The following is a 22,083-nucleotide window of genomic DNA, read 5'->3' as shown; positions in this document are numbered from 1 at the left end:
TTGTTGGGCTAGGAAATATCTTCACATAAAAACTAGACAGAAGCATTCTGAGAAACTTCTTTGTATATGTGCACTCAACTCACAGAGTTGAGCATTTCTTTTAATTCAGCAGTTTGGAAACAATCTTTTTGTAGTATCTGCAAATGGATATTTGGAGCGCTTTGAGGCCTATATTGGAAAAGGAGATATCTTCACATAAAAACTAGACAGAAGCATTCTGAGAAACTTCTTTGTGATGTGTGCATTCATCTCATAGATTTGAACTTCTATTTTGATTGAGCAGTTTTTAAACACTCTTTTTCTATGATCTGCATGTGGATATTTGGAGTGCTTTGAGGCCTTGGGTGGAATAGGAAATGTCTTCACATAAAAAGTAGACAGATGCATTCTGAGAAACTTCTTTTTTTTATTGTACTTTAAGATTTATGGTAGATGTGCACAATGTGCAGATTAGTTACATATGTATACATGTGCCATGCTGGTGTGCTGCCCGCATTAAGTCCTCATTCAGCATTAGGTATATCTCCTAATGCTATCCCTCCACCCTCCTTCCACCGCGCAGCAGTCCCCAGAGTGTGATGTTCCCCTTCCTGTGTCCTTGTGTTCTCATTGTTCAATTTCCACCTATAAGTGAGAACATGCGGTGTTTGGTTTTTTGTCCTTTCAATAGTTTACTGAGAATTATGATTTCCAATTTCATCCATGTCCCTGCAAAGGGCATGAACTCGTCATTTTTTATGGCTACATAGTATTCCATGGTATATATATGCCACATTTTCTTAATCCAGTCTATTACTGTTGGACATTTCAGTTGGTCCCAAGTCTTTGCTATTGTGAATAGTTCCACAATAAACATATATGTGTGCATGTGTCTTTATAGCAGCATGATTTATATTCGTTTGCATATATACCCAGTAATGGGATGGCTGGGTCAAATGGTATTTCTAGTTCTAGATCCCTGAGGAATAGCCACACTGACTTCCACAATTGTTGAATCCATTTACAGTCCCACCAACAGTGTAAAAGTGTTCCTATTTCTCCACATCCTCTACAGCACCTGTTGTTTCCTGACCTTTTAATGAATGCCATTCTAACTGGTGTGAGATGGTATCTCATTGTGGTTTTGATTTGCATTTCTCTGATGGCCAGTGATGGTGAGCATTTTTTCACGTTTTTTGGCTGCGTAAATGTCTTCTTTTGAGAAGTGTCTGTTCATGTCCTTTGACCACTTTTTGATGGGGTTGTTTCTTTTTATCTTGTAAATTTGTTTTAGTTCATTGTAGATTCTGGATATTAGCCCTTTCTCAGATGAGCATGTTGTGAAAATTATCTCCCATTTTGTAGGTTGCCAGTTCACTGTAATGGTAGTTTCTTTTGCTCTGTAGAAGCTATTTAGTTTAGTTAGATCCCATTTGTCAAATTTGACATTTGTTGCCATTGCTTTTGGTGTTTTAGACATGAAGTCCCTGCCCATGCCTATATCCTGAATGGTAATGCCTAGGTTATCATCTAGGGTTTTTATGGTTTGGATTCACAGCTGAATTCTACCAGAGGTAAAAGGAGGAACTGGTACCATTCCTTCTGAACCTATTCCATTCAATAGAAAAAGAGGAAATCCTCCCTAACTCATTTTATGAGGCCAGCATCATCCTAATAACAAAGCTTGGCAGAGACAGAACAAAATAAGAGAATTTTAGACCAATATCCTAGATGAACATTGATGCAGAAATCCTCAATAAAATACTGGCAAACAGAATCCAGCAACACATCAAAAAGCTTATCCACCTTGATCAAGTGGGCTTCATCCCTGGGATGCAAGGCTGGTTCAATATACACAAATCAATAAATGTAATTCAGCATATAAACAGAACCGAAGACAAAAACCACGTGATTATCTCAATAAATGCAGAAAAGGCCTTTGACAAAATTCAACAACCCTTCCTGCTAAAAACTTTCAATAAATTAGGTATTGATGGGACGTATCTCAAAATAATAAGAGCTATCTATGACAAACCCACAGCCAATATCATACTGAATGGGCAAAAACTGAAAGCATTCTCTTTGAATACTGGCACAAGACATGGATGCCCTCTCTCACCACTCCTATTCAACATAGTGTTGGAAGTTCTGGCCAGGGCAATTAGGCAGGAGAAGGAAATAAAGGGTATTCAATTAGGAAAAGAGGAAGTCAAATTACCCTGTTTGCAGAAGACATGATTGTATATCTAGAAAACCCCATTCTCACAGCCCAAAATCTCCTTAAGCTGACAAGCAAATTCAGCAAAGTCTCAGGATACAAAATCAATGTACAAAAATCACAAGCATTCTTATACACCAATAACAAACAAACAGAGAGCCAAATCATGAGTGAATTCCCATTCACAATTGCTTAAAACAGAATAAAATACATAGGAATCCAACTTAAAAGGGACATGAAGGAACTCTTCAAGGAGAACTACAAACCACTGCTTAATGAAATAAAAGAGGAAACAAAGAAATGGAATATCATTCCATGCTCATGGGTAGGAAGAATCAATATCGTGAAAATGGCCATATTGCCCAAGGAAATTTATAGATTCAATGCCATCCCCATCAAGCTACCAATGACTTTCTTCACAGAATTGGAGAAATCTACTTTAAAGTTCACATGGAATCCAAAAAGTTCCTGCATCGCCAAGTCAATCCTAAGCCAAAAGAACAAAGCTGGAGGCATCATGCAACCTGACTTCATACTACAAGGCTACAGTAACCAAAACAGCATGGTACTGGTACTAAAACAGGGATATAGATCAATGGAACAGAACAGAGTCCTCAGAAATAACACTGCATATCTACAAATATCTGATCATTGACAAATCTGAGAAAAACAAGCAAAGCTGAAAGGATTGCCTACTTAATAAATGGTGCTGGGAAAACTGGCTAGCCATATGTAGAAAGCTGAAAATGGATCCCTTCCTTACACCTTATACAAAAATTAATTCAAGATGGATTAAAGACTTAAACGTTAGACCTAAAACCATAGAAACTACTTTTTGATGTGTGCATTCAAATCACAGTGTTGAACTTTTCTTTTGATTGAGCAGTTTTTAAACACTCTTTTTATAGAATCTGCAACTTGATTTGGAGCGCTTTGAGGCCTATGGTGGAGAAGGAAATATCTTCACATAAAAACTAGACAGAAGCCTTCTGAGAAACTTCCTTGTGATGTTTGCATTCATCTCACACAGCTGAAACTTTCTTTTGATTGAGCAGTTTTGAACAACTCCTTTTGCAAAATCTGCAATTGGATATTTGGAGCACTATGTGGCCTATGGTGGAAAAGGAAATATCTTCGCATAAAAACTAGACACAAGCATTCTGAGAAACTTCTTCATGATGTGTGCATTCAACGCACAGAGTTGAACCTTTCATTTGATTGAGCAGTTTTGATATACTCTTCTAGAATCTGCAAGTGGCTATTTGGAGTGCTTTGCAGCCTATAGTGGAAAAGGAAACATCTTCACATTAAAACTACACAGAAGCATTCAGAGAAACTTCTTTTTGATGTGAGCGTTCAACTCACAGAGTTGAACCTTTCCTTTTGTTGAGCAGTTTGAAAACAGTCTTTTTGTAGTATCTGCAAATGGATATTTGGAGTGCTTTGTGGCCTACAGTTTAAAAGGAAATATCTTCACATAAAAACTAGACAGAAGGATTCAGAGAAACTTCTTTGTGATGTGTGCATTCATCTCACAGATTTGAAACTTTCTTTTTATTGAGCAGTTGAGACACTGTTTTTGTAGAATCTGCAAGTGGATATTTGGACAGCTTTGTGACCTATAGTGGAAAAGGAAATATCTTCACATAAAAACTACACAGAAGCATTCAGTGTAACTTCTTTGCGATATGTGCATTCATCTCACGGAGTTGAAACTTTCTTTTGATTCAGCAGTTTTGAAGCACTCTTTTTGTGGAATCTGCTAGTGGATATTTGGAGTGCATTGAGGCCTAGGATGGAAAAGGAAATATCTTCACTTAAAAACTAGACACAAGCATTCTGAAAAACTTCTTTGTGACGTGTGTATTCATCTCACAGAGTTGAACATTTCTTTTGATTGAGCAGTTTGGAAACAGTCTTTTGGTAGTATCTGCAATTGGATATTTGGAGTGCTTTGAAGCATATAGTGGAAAAAGAAATATCTTCACATAAAAACTAGACAGAAGCATTCTGAGAAACTTCGTTGTGATGTGTGCATTCAACTCACATAGTTGAACGTTTCCTTTGATTGCACAATTGGGAAACAGTCTTTTGTAGTATCTGCAAATGGATATTTGGAGAGCTTTGAGGCCTATGGTGGGAAAGGAAATATCTTCAAATAAAAACTAGATAGAGGCATTCTGAGAAACTTCTCTGTGATGTGAGCATTCATCTCACAGAGGTAAACCTTTGTTTTGACAGAGCAGTTTTGAAACACTCTTTTGGTCGAATCCGCAAGAGGTTATTTGGAGCACTTTGAGGCCCACGGTGGAAAAGGAAATAACATCACATAAACACTAGACAGAAGCATTCTGAGAAAATACCATGTGATGTCTGCATTCCTGTGAAAGAATTCAACATTTCTTTGGTTTGAGGACTTTTGAAACACTCTTTTTGTAGAATCCACAATTGGATACTTGGAGAGCTTTGAAACCTATGGTGGAAAAAGAAATATCTTCACATAAAAACTAGACAGAAGAAATCTGAGAAACTTCTTCGTGATGTGTGCATTCACTCACAGGGTTGAAACTTTCTTTTGATTTAGCAGTTTGTAAACAGTATTTTTGTAGTATATGCAAATGGTTATTTGCGGTGCTTTGAGGCCTATAGAGAAAAATGAAATATCTTCACATAAAAACTAGACAGAAGAATTATGAGAAACTTCTTTGTGATGCATGCATTCAATTCACAGAGATGAAACTTTCTTTTGATTGAGCAGTTTTGAAATCCTTTTTCATAGATACTGCAAGTGGATATTTGGAGCTCTTTGAGCCCTTTGGTGGAAAAGGAAATATCTTCACATAAAAATTAGACAGAAGCATTCTGAGAAATTTCTTTGTGATGTTTGCGTTCATCTCACAGAGTTGAACCTTTTTTTTGATTGAGCAGTTTTGAAACACTCTTTTTGTAAAATCTGCAAGTGGATGTCTGGAGCGCATTGGGGCCTATGGTGGAAAAGGAAACATCTTCACATAAAAACTACACAGAAGTAATCTGAGAAACTCCTTTCTGATGTGCGCATTCAACTCACAGAGTTGAAACATTCTTTTGATTGAGCAGTTTTGAAGCACACTTTCTGTAGGATTTGCAAGTGGATATTTGGAGAGATTTGAGGCCTACAGTGGAAAGGGAAATACCTTCATATAAAAACTTGACAGAGGCTTTCTGAGAAGCTGGCTTTAATGTATGCATTCATCTCACACAGTTGAACTTTTCTTTTGTTTAAGCAGTATTGAAACACTCTTTTTATAGAATCTGCAGGTGGATACTTGGAGGGCTTTGAGGTCTATGGTGGAAAAGGAAATATCCTCACATAAAAACAAGACAGAAGCATTCTGAGAAATTTCCTTGTGATGTGTGTATTCAGCTGACACAGTTGAACCATTATTTTGATTGAGCAGTATGGAGACAATCTTTTGGTAGTTTCTGAAACTGGATACTTGGAGCGCTTTGAGGCCTATGGTGGAAAAGGAAATATCTTCACATAAAAACTAGACAGAAGCATTCTGAGAAACTTCTTTGTGAAGTGTGCATTCAATTCATAGAGTTGAAACTTTCTTTAGGTTGAGCAGTTTTGAAACACTCTTTTTGTAGAATCTGCAAGTGGATATTTGGAGCACTTTGCGGCCTCTAGTGGAAAACAAAATATCTTCACATAAATACTACAAAGAAGCATTCTGAGAAACTTCTTTGTGACGTGCACATTCATCTCACAGAGTTGAACCTTTCTTTTGATTGAACAGTTTTGAAACACTCCTTTTGTAGAGTCTGAAAGAGCTTATTTGCAGTGCTTTGAGTGCTAAGGTGGAAAATAAATACCTTAACATAAAAACTAGACAGAAGCATTCACAGAACCTTGTTTGTGATGTGTGCATTCATCGCACAGAGTGGAACCTTACTTTTGATTGAGCAGTTTTGAAACACTATTTTTGTAGAATCTGCAAGTGGATATTTGGAGCGTTTTGAGGCCTAAGGTGGAAAAGGTAATATCTTCACATAAAAACTAGATAGAAGTATTCTGAGAAACATCTTAGTGATGTGTGCATTCATCTCACAGAGTAGAACCTTTCTATATATTGAGGAGTTTTGAAACCCTCTTTTTATGGATTCTGCATGTGGGTATTTGGGGTGCTTTGCAGCCCATGGTGAAAAAGGAAATATCTTTACATAAAAACTAGACAGAAGCATTCTGAGAGACTTCTTTGTGATGTTTGCATTCATCTCACAGTGTTGAACCTTACTTTTGATTGAGCAGTTTTGAAACACTGTTTTTGTAGAATCTGCAACTTGATATTTTTAGCAATTTGTGGCGTATGGTGGAAAAGGAAATAACTTCACACAGAAACTAGACAAAAGTGTTCTGAGAAACTTCTTAGTGATATGTGCATTCAACTCACAGAGTTGAACCTTTCTTTTGATTGAGCAGTTTAGAAACACACTTTTTGTAGAAACTGCAAGTGGATATTTGGAGAGATTTGCAGCCTATGGTGAAAAAGGAAATATTTTAACATAAAAACTAGACAGAAGCATTCTGAGAAACCTCTTTATAATGTGTGCATTCATCTCACAAAGTTGAAATTTTCTTTTGATTCAATAGTTTTGAAACACTCCTTTGTAGAATCTGCAAGTGGATATTTCAAATGCTTTGAGGTCTTTGGTGGAAAAGGAAATATCTTCATTTAAAAGCTAAACAGAAGCATTCTGAGAAACTTCATTATGATGTGTGCCTTCATCTCACAGAGTTGAAACTTTCTTTTGATAGAGCAGTTTTCAAACACTCTTTTTGGAGTGTCTGCAAGTGGATATTTGGATCGATTTGAGGCCTACGATGGAAAAGGAAACATCTTCACTTAAAAACAAGACAGAGGCATTCTGAGAAATTTCTTTGTGATGTGTGCATTCATCTCACAATGTTGAACACTGCTTTAGATACAGCAGTTTTGAAACACTCTTTTTGTAGAATCTGCAAATAGATAGGGGCCTAAGGTGCAAAAGAAATATCTTCACATAAACACCAGACAGAAGCATTCTGAGACACAACTTTGTGATGTGTGCATTCATCTCTCCAGGCTCAACCTTTAATTTGATTAAGCAGATTAGAAACACTCTTTTTGTAGAACCTGCAAGTGGATATTTCGAGTTCTTTGTGGCCTCTAGTGGAAAGGGAAATATCTTCACATAATAATTAGACAGAAGCATTCTGAGAAACTTCTTTGTGATGTGTGCATTCATCTCACAGATTTAAACGATTCTTTTGATTGAGCAGTTTTGAAACACTCTTTTTGTAGAATCTGCAAGTTGATAATTGGAGTGCTCTGAGGCCTATGGTGGAAAAGGAAATATCTTCACATAAAAACTAGACAGAAGCATTCTGAGAAACTTCTTTGTGATGTGTTCATTCATCTCATGGAGTTGAGCCTTTCTTTTGATTGAGCAGTTTTGAAATACTCTTTTTGTAGAATTTGCAAGTGGATATTTTGAGGGCATTGAGACCTATGGTGGAAAAGGAAATATCTTCACACAAAAATTAGAAACATTCTGAGAATCTGCTCTGTGATGTGTGTGTTCATCTCACAGAGTTGAAGATTTCTTTTGACTGAGCAGTTTTGAAACACTCTTTATGGAATCTGCTGGGGATATTTGGAACGCTTTGGGGCCAATGGTGGAAAATGAAATATCTTCACATAAAAACTACACAGAAGCTTTCTGAGAAACTTCTTTGTGATGTGTGCATTCATCTCACAGAGGTGAACCTTTCTTTTGATTGAGCGGTTTTGAAAAACTCTTTTTGCAGAATCTGCAAATGTGTATTTGGAGCGCTTTGTAGACTATTGTGGAAAAGAAACTATCTTCACATAAAATCTAGGCAGAAGCATTCTGAAAAACCTCTTTGTGATGTGTGCATTCATCTCACAGAATTGAACCTCTCTTTTCATTGAACAGTTTTGAAACACTCTTTTTGTGGAATCTGTAAATGGATATTTGGAGCGCTTTGAGGCCTATGGTGGAAAAGAAATATCTTCACATAAAAACTTCACAGAAGAATCTGAGAAACTTCTCCATGATGTGCACTTTCATCTCACACAGTTCAAACTTTCTTTTGATTGAGCAGCTTTTAAACCCTCTATTTGTAGAATCTGCAATTGGAGACTTAGAGTTCTTTGAGTCCTATGGTGGAAAAGGAAATGTCTTCACATAAAAACTACACAGAAGCATTCTGAGATACTCCTTTGTGATGTGCGCATTCATCTTACAGTGTTGAACCTTTCTTTTGATTGAGCAGTTTTGAAACCTCTTTTTGTAGAATCTGCAAGTGGATATTTGGAGTGCTTTGAGGCCTATGGTAGAAAAGGAAATATCTTCACTTAAAAATGACACAGAAGCATTATAAGAAATATCTTTCTGATGAGTGCATTCAACTCACAGAGTTGAACCTTTCTTTAGATTGAGGAGCTTGAAACACTCTTTCTTTAGAGTCTGCAACTGTATATTTGGAGCGTTTTGTGGCCTATGTTGGAAAAGGAAATTTCTTCAAATAAAAGGTAGACAAAAGCACTCTGTGAAACTTCTTTGTGATGTATGCATTCATCTCACAGATTTCAACCTCTCTTTTGATTGAGAAGTTTTCAAACACTCTTTTTGTTGAATCTGCAAGTGGATATTTGGAGTGCTTTGAGGCCTATGGTGGAGAAGAAAATATTTTCACATAAAAATTAGAGACAAGCATTCTGACAAATTTCTTTGTGATGTGTGCATTCATCTCAGAGAGTTGAACCTTTCTTTTGTTTGAGCAGTTTTGAAACACTCTTTTTGTAGTACCTGCAAGCAGATATTTTGAGTAATTTCAGGCCTCTGGTGGAAAAGGAAATACCGTCACATAAAAGCTAGACAGAAGCATTCTGAGTAGCTTCTTTGTGATGTGTGCATTCATTTCACAGAGTTCAACCTTTCTTTTGATTGAGCAGTTTTGAAACACACTTTTTGTGCAATCTGAAAGTGGATATTTGGAGCCCTTTGGGGCCTATGGTGGAAAAGGAATTATCTTCCCAATAAACTAGACAGAATCATTCTAAGAAACTACTTTGCCATGTGTGCATTCATCTCTCAGAGTTGAATCTTTCTTTTGATTGAGCAGTTTTGAATCACTCCTTTTGTAGAATCTGCAAGTGGATATTTGGAGCACTTTACGGACTATTGTGGAAAAGGAAAAATCTTCTCATAAAAACAAGACAGAAACATTCTGAGAAACTATTTTGTGATGTCTGGTTTCAACTCACAGAGTTGAAACTTTATTTTGTTTGAGCAGTTTTGAAACACATTTTTTGTAGACTCTGCAAGTGGATATGAGGAGCACTTTGTGGCCTAAGGTGGAAAAAGAAATATCTTCACATAAAAACTGGACAGAAGCATTCTGAGAAACTTCTTTTTGATGTGTGCATTCATCTCACCGACTTGAAAATTTGTTTTTATTCAGCATTTTTGAAACAGTCTTTTTGTACAATCTGCAAGTGGATATTTGGAGAGCTTTCAGACCTATGTTGGAAACGGAAATATCTTCACATGAAAACTAGACAAAAGCATTTGGACAAACATCTATGTGATATTTGCCTTCATCTCACAGAGTCGAACCTTTCTTTTGATTGAGCAGTTTTTAAACTATCTATTTGAAGAATCTGCAAGTGGATATTTGAAGATCTCTGAGGTCAATGCTGGAAAAGGAAATATCTTCATATAAAGATCAGACAGAAGCAGTCTGGGAAACTTCTTTTTATTATGTGCATTTATCCCAAAGAGTTGACCATTTCTATTTATTGAGCAGTTTTGAAACACTGTTTTTTTAGAATCTGCAAGTGGATATTTGGAGCACTTTGAGCCCTTTGGTGGAAAAGGAAATATCTTCACATAAAAATTAGACAGAAGCATTCTGAGAAACTTCTTTGTGATGTTTGCGTTCATCTCATAGAGTTGAACCTTTCTTCTGATAGAGCAGTTTTGAAACACTCTTTTTGTAGAATCTGCAGGTGGATGTTTGGAGTGCATTGGGGCCTATGGAGGAAAAGGAAACATCTTCAAATAAAAACTACACAGTAGTAATCTGAGAAACTTCTTTGTGCTGTTCACATTCAACTCACAGAGTTGAAACTTTCTTTTGATTGACCAGTTTTGAAACAGTCTTTTTGTAGTATCTGCAAATGGATATTTGGAGTGGATTGAGGCCTATGGTGGAAAAGGAAATATTTTCACGTAAAAACTTGACAGAAGCATTCTGAGAAACTTTTTTGTGATGTGTGCATTCATCTCACAGAGTTGAAACCTTCTTTTGATTGAGCAGTTTTGAAACAGTCCTTTTGTACAATCCACAAGTGGATGTTTGGAGCCCCTTTGGGCCTACGGTGAAAAAGGAAATATCATCCCATAAAAACTAAACATGAGAATTCTGAGAAACTTCTTTGTGATATTTGCATTCATCTCTCAGTGTTGAATCTTTTTTTTAATTGAGCAGTGTTGAAACACTGTTTTTCTACAATCTGCAAGTGGATATTTGGAGTGCTTTGAGGTCTATGGTGGAAAAGGAAATGTCTTCACGTGAAAACTAGAGTGAAGCTTTCTGAGAAAGTTCTTTGTGATGTGTGTATTCAACCCACAAGGTTGAACCTTTATTTTGATTGAGCAGTTTTAAAACACAATTTTTGTTGAATCTGCAAGTGGATATTTTGCATTATATGCAACATTTACTGGAAAAGGAATATCTTCACATAAATACTTGACAGGAGAATTCAGAGAAACTACTTTGTGATGTGTGTGTTCATCTCACACAGTTGAACCTTTCTATTAATTAAGCAGTTTTGAAGCACTCTTTTTGTAGAATCTGCAAGTGGTGATTGGAGCACTTTGAGGCCTATGTTGCAAAAGGAAATATCTTCACGTAAAAACTAGACAAAAGCATTCTGAGAAAGTTCTTTGTGATGTGTACATTCATCTCACAGAGTTGAAACTTTCTTTTGATTGAGCAGTTTTGAAACACTCTTTTTGTAGAATCTGAAAGTGCATATATGGATCGCTTTGAGTCCTGCAGTAGAAAAGGAAATATCTTCACATAAAAACAAGACAGAAGCATTCTGAGAAACTTCTTTGTGATGTGTGCATTGATCTCACAGTGTTGAACCTTTCTTTTGATTGAGCAGTTTTAAAACACTCTTTTTGTAGAATCTGCAATTGGATATTTGGAGCATTTCAGGCCCATGGAGGAAAAGCAATTATCTTCACATAAAAACTAGACAGAAGTATTCTAAGAAATTTTTTTCTGATGTGTGCGTTCATCTCACAGAATTTAACCTTCCTTTTGACTGAGCAGTTTTTAAACACTCTATTTGTAGAATCTGCATGTGGATATTTGGAGCACCTTGAGGTCAATGGTGGAAAAGGATATATCTTCATATAAAAATTAGACAGAAGCATTTTGAGAAACTTCTTACTGATGTGTGTGTTCATCTCACAGAGTTGAAGATTTCTTTTGGTAGAACAGTTTTGAAACACTCTTTTTGTTGAATCTGCCTTTGGATGTTTGGAGCACTTTGGGGCCTATGATGGAAAAGGAAATATCTTCACATAAAAACTACTCAGAAATAATCTGAGAAACTTCTTTGTGATGTGTGTATTCAACTCACAGAATGGAACCTTTCCTTTGATTGATCAGTTTTGAAACGCTCTTTTTGTAGCATCTTCAAATGTATATTTGGTGCGGATTCAGGCATACGGTGGAAAAGGACATATCTTCACATAAATACTAGACAGAAGCATTCTGAGAAACTTATTTGTGATGAGTGTATTCAACTCACAGAGTTAAAACTTTCTTTTGATTGAGCAGTTTTGAAACACACTTTTGCATAATCTGCCTGTTTGTTTGCAGATCTTTGGGGCCTATGGTGGAAAAGGAAATATCTTCAGAAAAACTAAACAGAAGCATTCTGAAAAACTCCCTTTTGATGTGTGCATTCAATTCACAGAGTTGAACATTTCTTTTGATTGAGGAGTTTTGAAACACTCTTTTTGTGGTATCTGCCAACGGATATTTGGAGGAGATTGAGGCCTATAGTGGAAAACGACATATCTTCACATAAATACCAGAAAGAAGCATTCTGAGAAACTTATTTGTGATGTGTGTATTTAACTCACAGGGTTGAAACTATCTTTTGATTAAGCAGTTTTGAAGCACTCTTCTTGTAGAATCTGCAGATGGATATTTGGAGCGCTTTGAGGCCTATGGTGGAAAAGGAAGTATCTTCACATAAAAACTTGACAGAAGCATTCTGAGAAACTTCTTTTTGATGTGTGCATTCATGTCACAGAGCTGAACCCTTCTTTTGATTGAGCAGTTTTGAAACAGTCCTTTTGTAGGATCTGCAAGGGGATGTTTTGTGAGCCATGGGGCCTATGGTGGAAAAGGAAATATCTTCACATAAAAACTAAGCAGGAGCATTCTGAGAAACTTCTTTGTGATGTTTGCATTCATCTCACAGAGTTGAATCTTTCTTTTAATTGACCATTGTTGAAACACTCTTTTTGTACAATCTGCAAGTGAATACTTGGAGTGCTTTGAGGCCTATGGTGGAAAAGACATATCTTCACATACGAAGTACACAGAAGCACTCTAAGAAACTTCTTTGTGATGTGTGCATTCACCTCACAGTGTTGAACCTTTCTTTAGATTGAGCAGTTGTGAAACACTGTTTTTGTAGAAACTGCAATTGGATATTTAGAGTACTTTGAGACCTATGTTGAAAAAGGTAATATCTTCACATAAAAAAGAGACAGAAGAATTCTGACAAACTTCTTTGTGATGTGTGCATTCATCTCACAGAGTTGAATTTATCTTTTGATTGATCAGTTTTGAAACACTCTTTTTGTAGAATGTGCAAGTGGATATTTGGAGCGCTTTGCGGCTTATGGTGGAAAAGAAATATATTCACATAAAAACTAGAAGGAAGCATTCTGAGAAACTTCTTTGTGATGTGTGCAGTCATCTCACAGAGTTGAATCTTTCTTTTTATTGAGCACTTTTGCAACACTCTCTTTGTAAAACCTGCAAGGGGATTTTTAGAGCGCTTTGAGGCCTATGGTGGAAAAGGAAATATTTTCCCATAAAAACTACACAGAAGCATTCTGAGAAACTTCTTTTTGATGTCTGCATTCTACTAACAGAGATGAAGCTTTCTTTTGACAGAGCAGTTTTGAAACACTCTTTTTGTAGATTCTGAAAGTGGATATTTTGAGTGCTTTGCCACCTGTGGTGGGAAGGAATATATCTTTACATAAAAACTAGACAGAAGCATTCTGAGAAACTACTTTGTGATGTGTGCATTCATATCTCAGAGTTGAACCTTACTGTCAATTGAGCAGTTTGGATATACTGTTTTTGTAGAATCTGTAAGTGGGTATTTGGAGCCCTTTGCTTCTTACAGTGGAAAAGGAAATATCTTCACATAAAAACTAGAAAGAAGCATTCTGAGAAACTTCTTTGTGATGTGTGCATTCATCTCACAGAGTTGAACCTTTCTTTTGATTGAGCAGCTTTGAAAAACTCTTTTTGTAGAATCTGCAAGTGGATATTTGGAGCGCTTTGTGACCTATAGTCAAAAAGGTGATATCTTCACATAGAAACTAGACAGAAGCATTCTAAGAAACTTCTTTGTGATGTGTGCATTCATCTCACAGAGTTGAACTTTCCTTTGATTGAACTGTTTGGAACCAGTCGTTTTGTAGAATCTGCAAAGGGGTATTTGTGAGCCCTTTGAGGCCTATGGGGTAATAGGAAATATCTTCACATGAAAACTAAACAGAAAATTTCTGAGAAAATTATTTCAGATGTGTGCTTTAATCTCACAGTGTTGAAACTTTCTTTTGATTGGTCACTTTGGAATCAGTCTTTTCGTAGAATCTGCAAGTGGATATTTGGAGCACTTTGAGACCTATGGTGGAAAAGAAATATCTTCACATAAAAAATAGACAGAAGCATTCTGAGAAACTTCTTTTTGAAGTGTGCATTCATTTAACAGACTTGAACCTTTGTATTGATTGAGTAGTTTGGAAACAGTCGTTTTGTAGACTCTGTAGAGGGATATTTGTCAGACCACTGAAGCCTCTGGGGAAATAGGAAAAATCTTCAGATAAGAACTAGACAGAAACATTCTGAGAAACGACCTTCCGATGTGTGTATTCATCTCACAGATTTGAACCTTTCTTTTGATTGAGCAGTTTGGAAACTGTCTTTCTGTACTATCTGCAAATGGATATTTGGCATGCTTTGAGGCATACGTTGAAAAAGGAAATATATTCACATAAAAACTTGACAGAAGCATTCTGAGGAACTTCTTTTTTATGTGTGCATTCACTTCACAGTGCTGAACCTTTCTTTTGATTGAGTAGTTTTGAAACACTCTTCTTGTAGTGTCTACAAGTGGATATTTGTAGTACTTGGGACCTACAGAGGAAAGGATATATCTTCACCTAAAACCTAGACAGAAGCATTCTGAGAAACTTCTCTGTGATTTTTGCATTAATCTCACCGAGTTCAACATTTTTTTTTTGATTGAGCAGTTTGGAAACCCTCTTTTAATAGAATCTGCACGTGTATATTTGGAGCGCTTTGTAGCCTATAGTGGAAAAGAAATAACTTCACGTAAAAACTAGAGAGCAGCATTCTGAGTAACTTCCTGTGACTTGTGTGTTCATCTCACAGAATTGAATCTTTCTTTTGATTGAGCAGTTTGGAAACGTTCCTTTTGTAGAATTTGCAAGTGGATATTTGGAGGGCTTTGCAGACTACAGTGGAAAGAGAAATATCTTCACATTAAAACTAGACAGAAGCATTCTGAGGAACTTCTTTGTGATGTGTACATTCATATCACAGACGTAAACCTTTCTTTTGATGGAGCAGTTTGGAAACAGTCGTTTTGTACAATCTGCAAAGGGACATTTGTGAACCTATTGAGGCCTCTGGGACAATAGGAAATATCTTCACATAAAAACTAGACAGAAACTTTCTGAGAAACCTCCTTGTGTTGTGTGTGTTCATCTCACAGAGTTGAAACTTTCTTTTGATTGAGAAGTTTTGAAACACTCTTTTTATAGAATCTGCAAGTGGATAGTTGGAGTGCTTTGCACCTTATAGTTGAAAAGGAAATATCTTCACGTAAAAACTAGACAGAAGCATTCAGATAAACTTCTTTGTGATGTGTGCATTCATCTCACAGAGCTGAACCTTTCTTTATTTTGAAAAGATTCAAATAAGTCGTTTTCCAGAATCTGCAAAGGGATATTTTGGAGCCCTTTGTGGCCTCTAGGGAAACCGAACATAATTTCACATAAAAAATAGACAGAAACTTTCTGAGAGATTTCTTTGCAATGTGTACCTTCTTCTTACAGAGCTGAAACTTACTTTTGATTGAGCAGTTTGGAAACAGTTTTTTGCAGAATAGGCAAATGGATATTTGGAGTTCTTTGCGGCCTCTGGTGGAAAAGGAAATATCTTTACATAGAAACTAGAGAGAAGCATTCTGAGAAACATCTTTGAGGTGTGTGCATTCAACTCACAGAGTTGAACCAATCTTTTGATTGAGCAGTTGGAAACTTTCTTTTTGTAGTATCTACAAATGTATGTTTGGAACGCTTAGAGGACTATATTTGAAAAGGAAGTATCTTCACATAAAAACTAGACAGAAGCATTCTGAGAAACTTCTTAGTGATGTGTGCATTCATCTGGGGGAGTTGAAAGACTCCTTTGATTGAGCAGTTTGGAAACAATCTTTTTGTAGTATCTGCATGTGGATATTTGGAGCGATTTGTGGCCAATGGTGGAAAAGGAAATATCTTCACACAAAAGCTAGACTGAAGCATTCTGAGAAACTTCTGTGTGATGTGTGCATTCACCCCACAGAGTTGGAACTTTCTTTTCATTGAACAGTTTCAAAACACTCTTTCTGTAGAATCTTCAAGTGGATATTTGGAGAGCTTTGCAGCCTCTTCTGGAAAAGGAAATATCTTCACATAAAAATTAGACAGAAACATTCTGAGAACCTTTTTTTTGATGGGTGCATTCATCTCACCACGTTGAACGTTTCCTTTGATTCAGCAATTTTGAAACACTCTTTTTGTAGAATCTGCAATTGGATATTGCAGCGCTTTGAGGCCTACGTTCAAAAGGAAATATCTTCACTTAAAAACTAGACAGAAGCATTCTGAGAAACTTCATTGTGATGGATACATTTTTCTCACAGACTTGAAGCATTCTTTTGATTGAGTAGTTTTGAAACACTCTTTTTGTAGAATCTGCAGGTGGACCTTTGGAGTGCTTTGAGGCCTACAGTGGAAAAGGAAGTACCTTAACATAAAAATTAGACAGAAGCATTCTGAAAAACTTCTTTGTGATGTTTGCACTCATCTCACAGAGTTGAACCTTTCTTTTGATAATGCAGTTTTGAAACATTCTTTTTGTAGAATCTGCAAGTGGATATTTGGAGCGATTGGTGGCCTACGATGGAAAAGGAAATATCTTCACATAAAAACTAGACAGAAGCATTCTGAGAAACTTCTTTCTGATGTGTTCATTCAACTCACAGAGTTGAACAACTGTTTTGTTTGAGCAGTTTGGAAATTGTCATTTTGTAGTATCTGCAAATCGATATTTGGAGTGCTTTAAGGCCTGTGGTGGAAAAGGAAAAATCTTCACGTAAAAATTGGACAAAAGCATTCTGAGAAATTTCTTTGTGATGTGTGCATTTCTCTCACAGATTTGAACATTTCTTTTGATTTAGAAGTTTTGAAACACTCTTTTTGTGGTATCTGAAATTGGATATTTCGAGCGCTTTGCAGATTCCAGTGGAAAAGGAAATATCTTCACATAGAAACTCGACAGAAGCATTCTGAGAAACTGCTTTGTGATGTGTGCATTCATCTCACCGAGTTCAAACTTTCTTTTTATTGACCAGTTTTGAAATACTCTTTTTGTTGAATCTGTAAGTGGATATTTGTTGTTATTAGAGGCCTTTTTTGAAAAAGGAAATATCTTCATATAAAAACTAGACAGAAGTATTCTGAGAAACTTCTTAGTGATGTGTGTATTCATCTCACAGAGTTAAACCACACTTTTGATTGAGCAGTTTGGAAACAGACTTTTTGTAGTATCTGCATGTGGATATTTAGCGCACTTTGATGCCTATGGTGGAAAATGAAATACCTTAACATAGAAATTAGAAAGAAGGATTCTGAGAAACTTCTTTCTGTTGTCTGCATTCATCTCACAGAGTTGAACCTTTCCTTTGATTAAACATTTTTGAAACACTGTTTTGGTAGTATCTGCAAGTGGATATTTGGAGTGCTGTGAGGCCTATGGTGGAAAAGGACATATCTTCACATAAGAACTGTAAAGCAGGTTTCCTAAAAACAGCCTTGTGATGTGTGCATTCATCTCACAGAGGTAAGGGTTTATTTTCTCTGTTCAGTCTGGAAAATCTCTTCTTGTACAATCTGAAAAGGGGTATTTTTGAGCACTTTGAGGCCTATGTGGACAAAGGAAATATATTCACATACAAAGTAAAAAGAAAGTTTCTCAGATACTTCTTTGAGATATGTGCATTCATCTCACAGAGTTGAATCTCTCTTTTGATTGAGCAGTTTGGAAATGGCATTTTTACAGAATCTGAAAATGGATATTTTTGAGCACTTTGAGGCCTATGCAGAAAAAGAAGCATCTTCAAAGAAAACTATAAAGAAGGTTTCTAAGAAACTGTTTTGTGATGTCTTCATTCATCTCACAGATGTAAATGATTCTTTTCTTTTATCAGTTGGGAAACTCTGTTTTTTTAGAATCTGCTAAGGGATATTTGTGAGTGCATAGAGCCTTAAGGTGAAAAAGGAATTGTCTTCACATAAAAACTAGACAGAAACCTACTGAGAAACTTCTTAGTGATGTGTGCATTCATCTCACAGAATTGAAACTTTCTTTTGATTGAGCAGTTTGGAAACATCTCTTTGTGGAATCTGTAAAGGGATATATCTGAGCACTTTGAGGCCTGTGGTGAAAGAGAAAATATGTCCACATAAAAACTAGACTAAAGAATTCTGAGAAACTGCCTTGTAATGTATGCATTCATCTCACAGATTTCAACAATTCTTTTGATTGAGCAGTTGGGAAACCGTCTGTTTGTAGAATCTGCAAAGGTATATTTGTGAGCGCTTTGAGGTCTGTGGTTAAAAGGAAATATCTTCACATAAAAACTATAAAGAAGGTTTGTGAACAACCTCTTTGTGATGTGTGCATTCATCTCACAGAGTTGAACCATTCCTTTGACTCAGCAGTTTGGAAAGAGTCTTTTTTTAGGATCTGCAAAGAGATACTTTTGAGCACTTTGAGGCCCGTGGTGAAAAAGGAAACACATTCACATAAAAACAAGATAGAAGCTTTATGAGAAACATCTTTTTGATATGTGTATTCATCCCAGAGAGGTGAACCTTTCTTTTGATGAGCAGTTTGGAAGCAGTATTTTGTAGAATTTCCAAATGGTTATTAGTTAGCACTTTGTGTCCTATGTTGAAAAAGGAATTATCTTTACATAAATACTAGACAGAATATTTCAGAGAAACTGCTTTGTGATGTGTGATATCATCCCACAGGGTTAACCATTTCTCTTCATTGAGCAGATTGGAAATTCTGCTCTTGTAAAATCTGCAAAGGGATATTTGTCAGTGCTTTGAGGCCTATGGTGAAAAAGGAATTATCTTCATGTAAAAACTGGACAGAAGCTTTCTGTGAAACAACTTGGAGATGCGAGAATTCATCTCACAGAATTGAAACATCCTTTTGATTGAGCAGTTTGTAAACAGTATTTTGGTAGAATCTGCAAAGGGATATTTGTGATGCTTTGATGCCTATGGTGAAAAAGGAAATATTTTCACATGAAAACTAGAGAGAAGTTTTCTGAGAAACCTCCTTGTGATGTGTGCATTCATCTCACAGATTTGAAACTTTCATTGGATTGAGCAATTTGGATACAGTATTTTTGCAGAATCTGTAAAGGCATATTTTTGAGAACTTTGAGGCTTATGATGAAATAGGAAATATCTTCACATAAAAACTAGACAGAAGCTTCCCAAGAAACTTCTTTGTGATGTGTGCATTCATCTCATAGAGCTCAACCATTCTTTTGATTGAACAGTTTGGAAACAATCTTTTTGTAGAATCTGCAAAGGGATATTTATGAGTGCTTTGAGGCCTATGGTGAAAAAGGAAATATATTCACATAAAAAGTATAAACAAGGTTTCTCAGAAACAGCTTTGTGATGTAAGCATTCATCTCACAGAGGTAAAATTTTCTTTTCTCTGGTCAGTCTGGAAACTCTTCTTGTAGAGTTGGCAAAGGGATATTTATGAGTCCTTTGAGGCTTATGGTGAAAAAATAAATATCTTCACATAAAAATTAGAGAGAGGCTTTCTGAGAAACGTCTTTGTGATGTGGGAATTCATCTCACAAAGATGAAACTTACTTTTGATTGAGCAGTATGGAAACTATCTGTTTGTGGAATCTGCAAAGGGATATTTATGAGCATTTTGACGCCAATGGTAAAAAAGGAAATGTATTCATGTAAAAGGTATAAAGAAGGTTTCTTAGAAACAGCTTTCTGATGTGTGCATCGATCTCACAGAGGTAAATGTTTATTTTCTCTGATTAGTCTGGAAACTCTGTTCTTGTAGAATCTGCAAAGGGATATTTGTGAGTGCTTTGAGGCCTATGGTGAAAAAGAAAATATCTTCACATAAAAACTAGACGGAAGAGTTCTTAGTGGCTTCTTTGTGATGTGTGCAATCATTTCACAGAGTTCAACCATTATTTTGATTGAGGAGTCTGGAAACTGCCTTTTTGTAGCATCTGCAAGGTATATTTTTCAGGACTTTGAGTGCTATGGTGAAAAAGGAAATATCTTCACATAAACAATGGACAGAAAATTTCTGAGAAACCTCTTTGTGATGAGTGCATCCATCTCACAGAGTTCAAACATTTATTTGGTTGAGCAGTTGGGAAGATGTCTTTTTGCAGAATCTGCAAAGGGATATTGCTGAGCACTTTGAGGCTTATGGTGAAAAAGGAAATACCTTCACATAAAAACTATAAAGAAGGTTTCTGATAAAATTCTTTGTGATGTATGCATTCATCTCATGGAGTTGAACTATTTTTTTGATTGAGCTGTTTGGAAACAATCTTTTTGTAGAATCTGCAAAGGGATATTTTTGAGCGCTTTGAGTCCTAGGGAGAAAAAAGAAATATCATCACATTAAAAGTATAAAGAAGGTTTCTGAGAAAGAGTTTTGTGATGTATGCATTCATCTCACAGAGGAAAACATTTGTTTTCTTTGATCAGTCTGGAAATTCTGTTCTTGTAAAATCTGCTAAGGGATATTTGTGAGCAGATGGAGGCCTATGGTGAAAAAGGATATGTCTTCATATAAAAATTACACAGAAGCCTCCTGCAAAACTTCTTAATGATGTGTACATTCATCTCACAGATTTGAAACTTTCTTTTCTTTGAGCCGTTTGGAAACAGTCTTTTTGTAGAACCTGCAAAAGGCTATTTGGAGCACTTTGAGGCCTATGGTGAAAAAGGAAATATATTCACATAAAAACTAGACTGAAAGTTTCTGAGAAATTTTTGAGGTGTGTGCATTCATCTCACAAAGTTCAATAATTATTTTTACTGAGCAGTTTGGAAACAGTCTTTTTGCAGAATCTGCAAAGAGATATTTGTGAGGGCATTGAGGCCTAAGGTTTAAAAGGAAATATTCACATAAAAACTTAATAGAAGCTTTCTGAGAAACTTCTTTTTGAAATGTGCATTCATCTCACAGAGTTGAAACTTTCTTTTGATGAGCAGTGTGGAAACAGACTTTTTGTAGAATCTGCAAAGGAATAATTTTGAGCACTTTGCATCCAGTGGTGAAAAAGGAAATACCTTCACATGAAAACTAGACAGAATGTTTCTGAGAAACTGCTTTGTGATATGTGCACTCATCTCCCAGATGTTTCTGTTTCTTTTCATTGAGAAGATTTGAAACTCTTTTCTTGTAAAATCTCCAAAGGGATATTTATGAGCCCTTTGAAGCATATGGTGAAAAAGGAAATATCTTCACATAAAAACTTCACAGAATCTTTCTGAGAAACATTCTGGTGATGTGAGCATTCATCTCACAGAGTTGAAACATTCTTTTGATTGAGCAGTGTGTGAAGAGTCTTTTTGTAGAATCTGCAAAGGGATATTTGTGAACCTTTTGAGGCCTATGGTGAAAAAGGAAATATCTTCACATAAAAACTAGAGAGAAGCTTTCTGAGAAACCTCTTTGTGGTGTGCATACATCTCACAGAGTTGAACCTTTCTTTTGATTGAGCAATTTGGTAAAAGTATTTTTGTAGAATCTGTAAAGGGATATTTGTGAGTACTTTGAGGCCAATGGTGAAAAAGCAAGTATCTTCACTTAAAATCTAGACAGAAGCATTCTGAGAAACTTCCTTTTGATGTGTGCATTCATCACACAGAGTTAAACCTTTGCTTTGGTTGAGCAGTTTGGAAACAGTCTTTCTGTAGAATCTGCAAATGGATATTTGGAGCGCTTTGAGGCCTATGGTGAAAAAGGAAATATATTCACATAAAAACTAGACTGAAGGTTTCTGAGAAACTTCTTTGAGATGTGGGCATTCATCTCAAAGTGTTCAGTAATTCTTTTTATTGAGCGGTTTGGAAACAGTCTTTTTGTAGAATCTGCAAAGGGACATTTGTGAGGGCTTTGAGGTGAGGCCTAT

The sequence above is a fragment of the Pongo abelii genome, chromosome 14 (assembly GCF_028885655.2).
Source record: "Pongo abelii isolate AG06213 chromosome 14, NHGRI_mPonAbe1-v2.0_pri, whole genome shotgun sequence".
NCBI lineage: Eukaryota > Metazoa > Chordata > Mammalia > Primates > Hominidae > Pongo > Pongo abelii.
Note: the sequence above shows the minus strand (reverse complement) of the source record.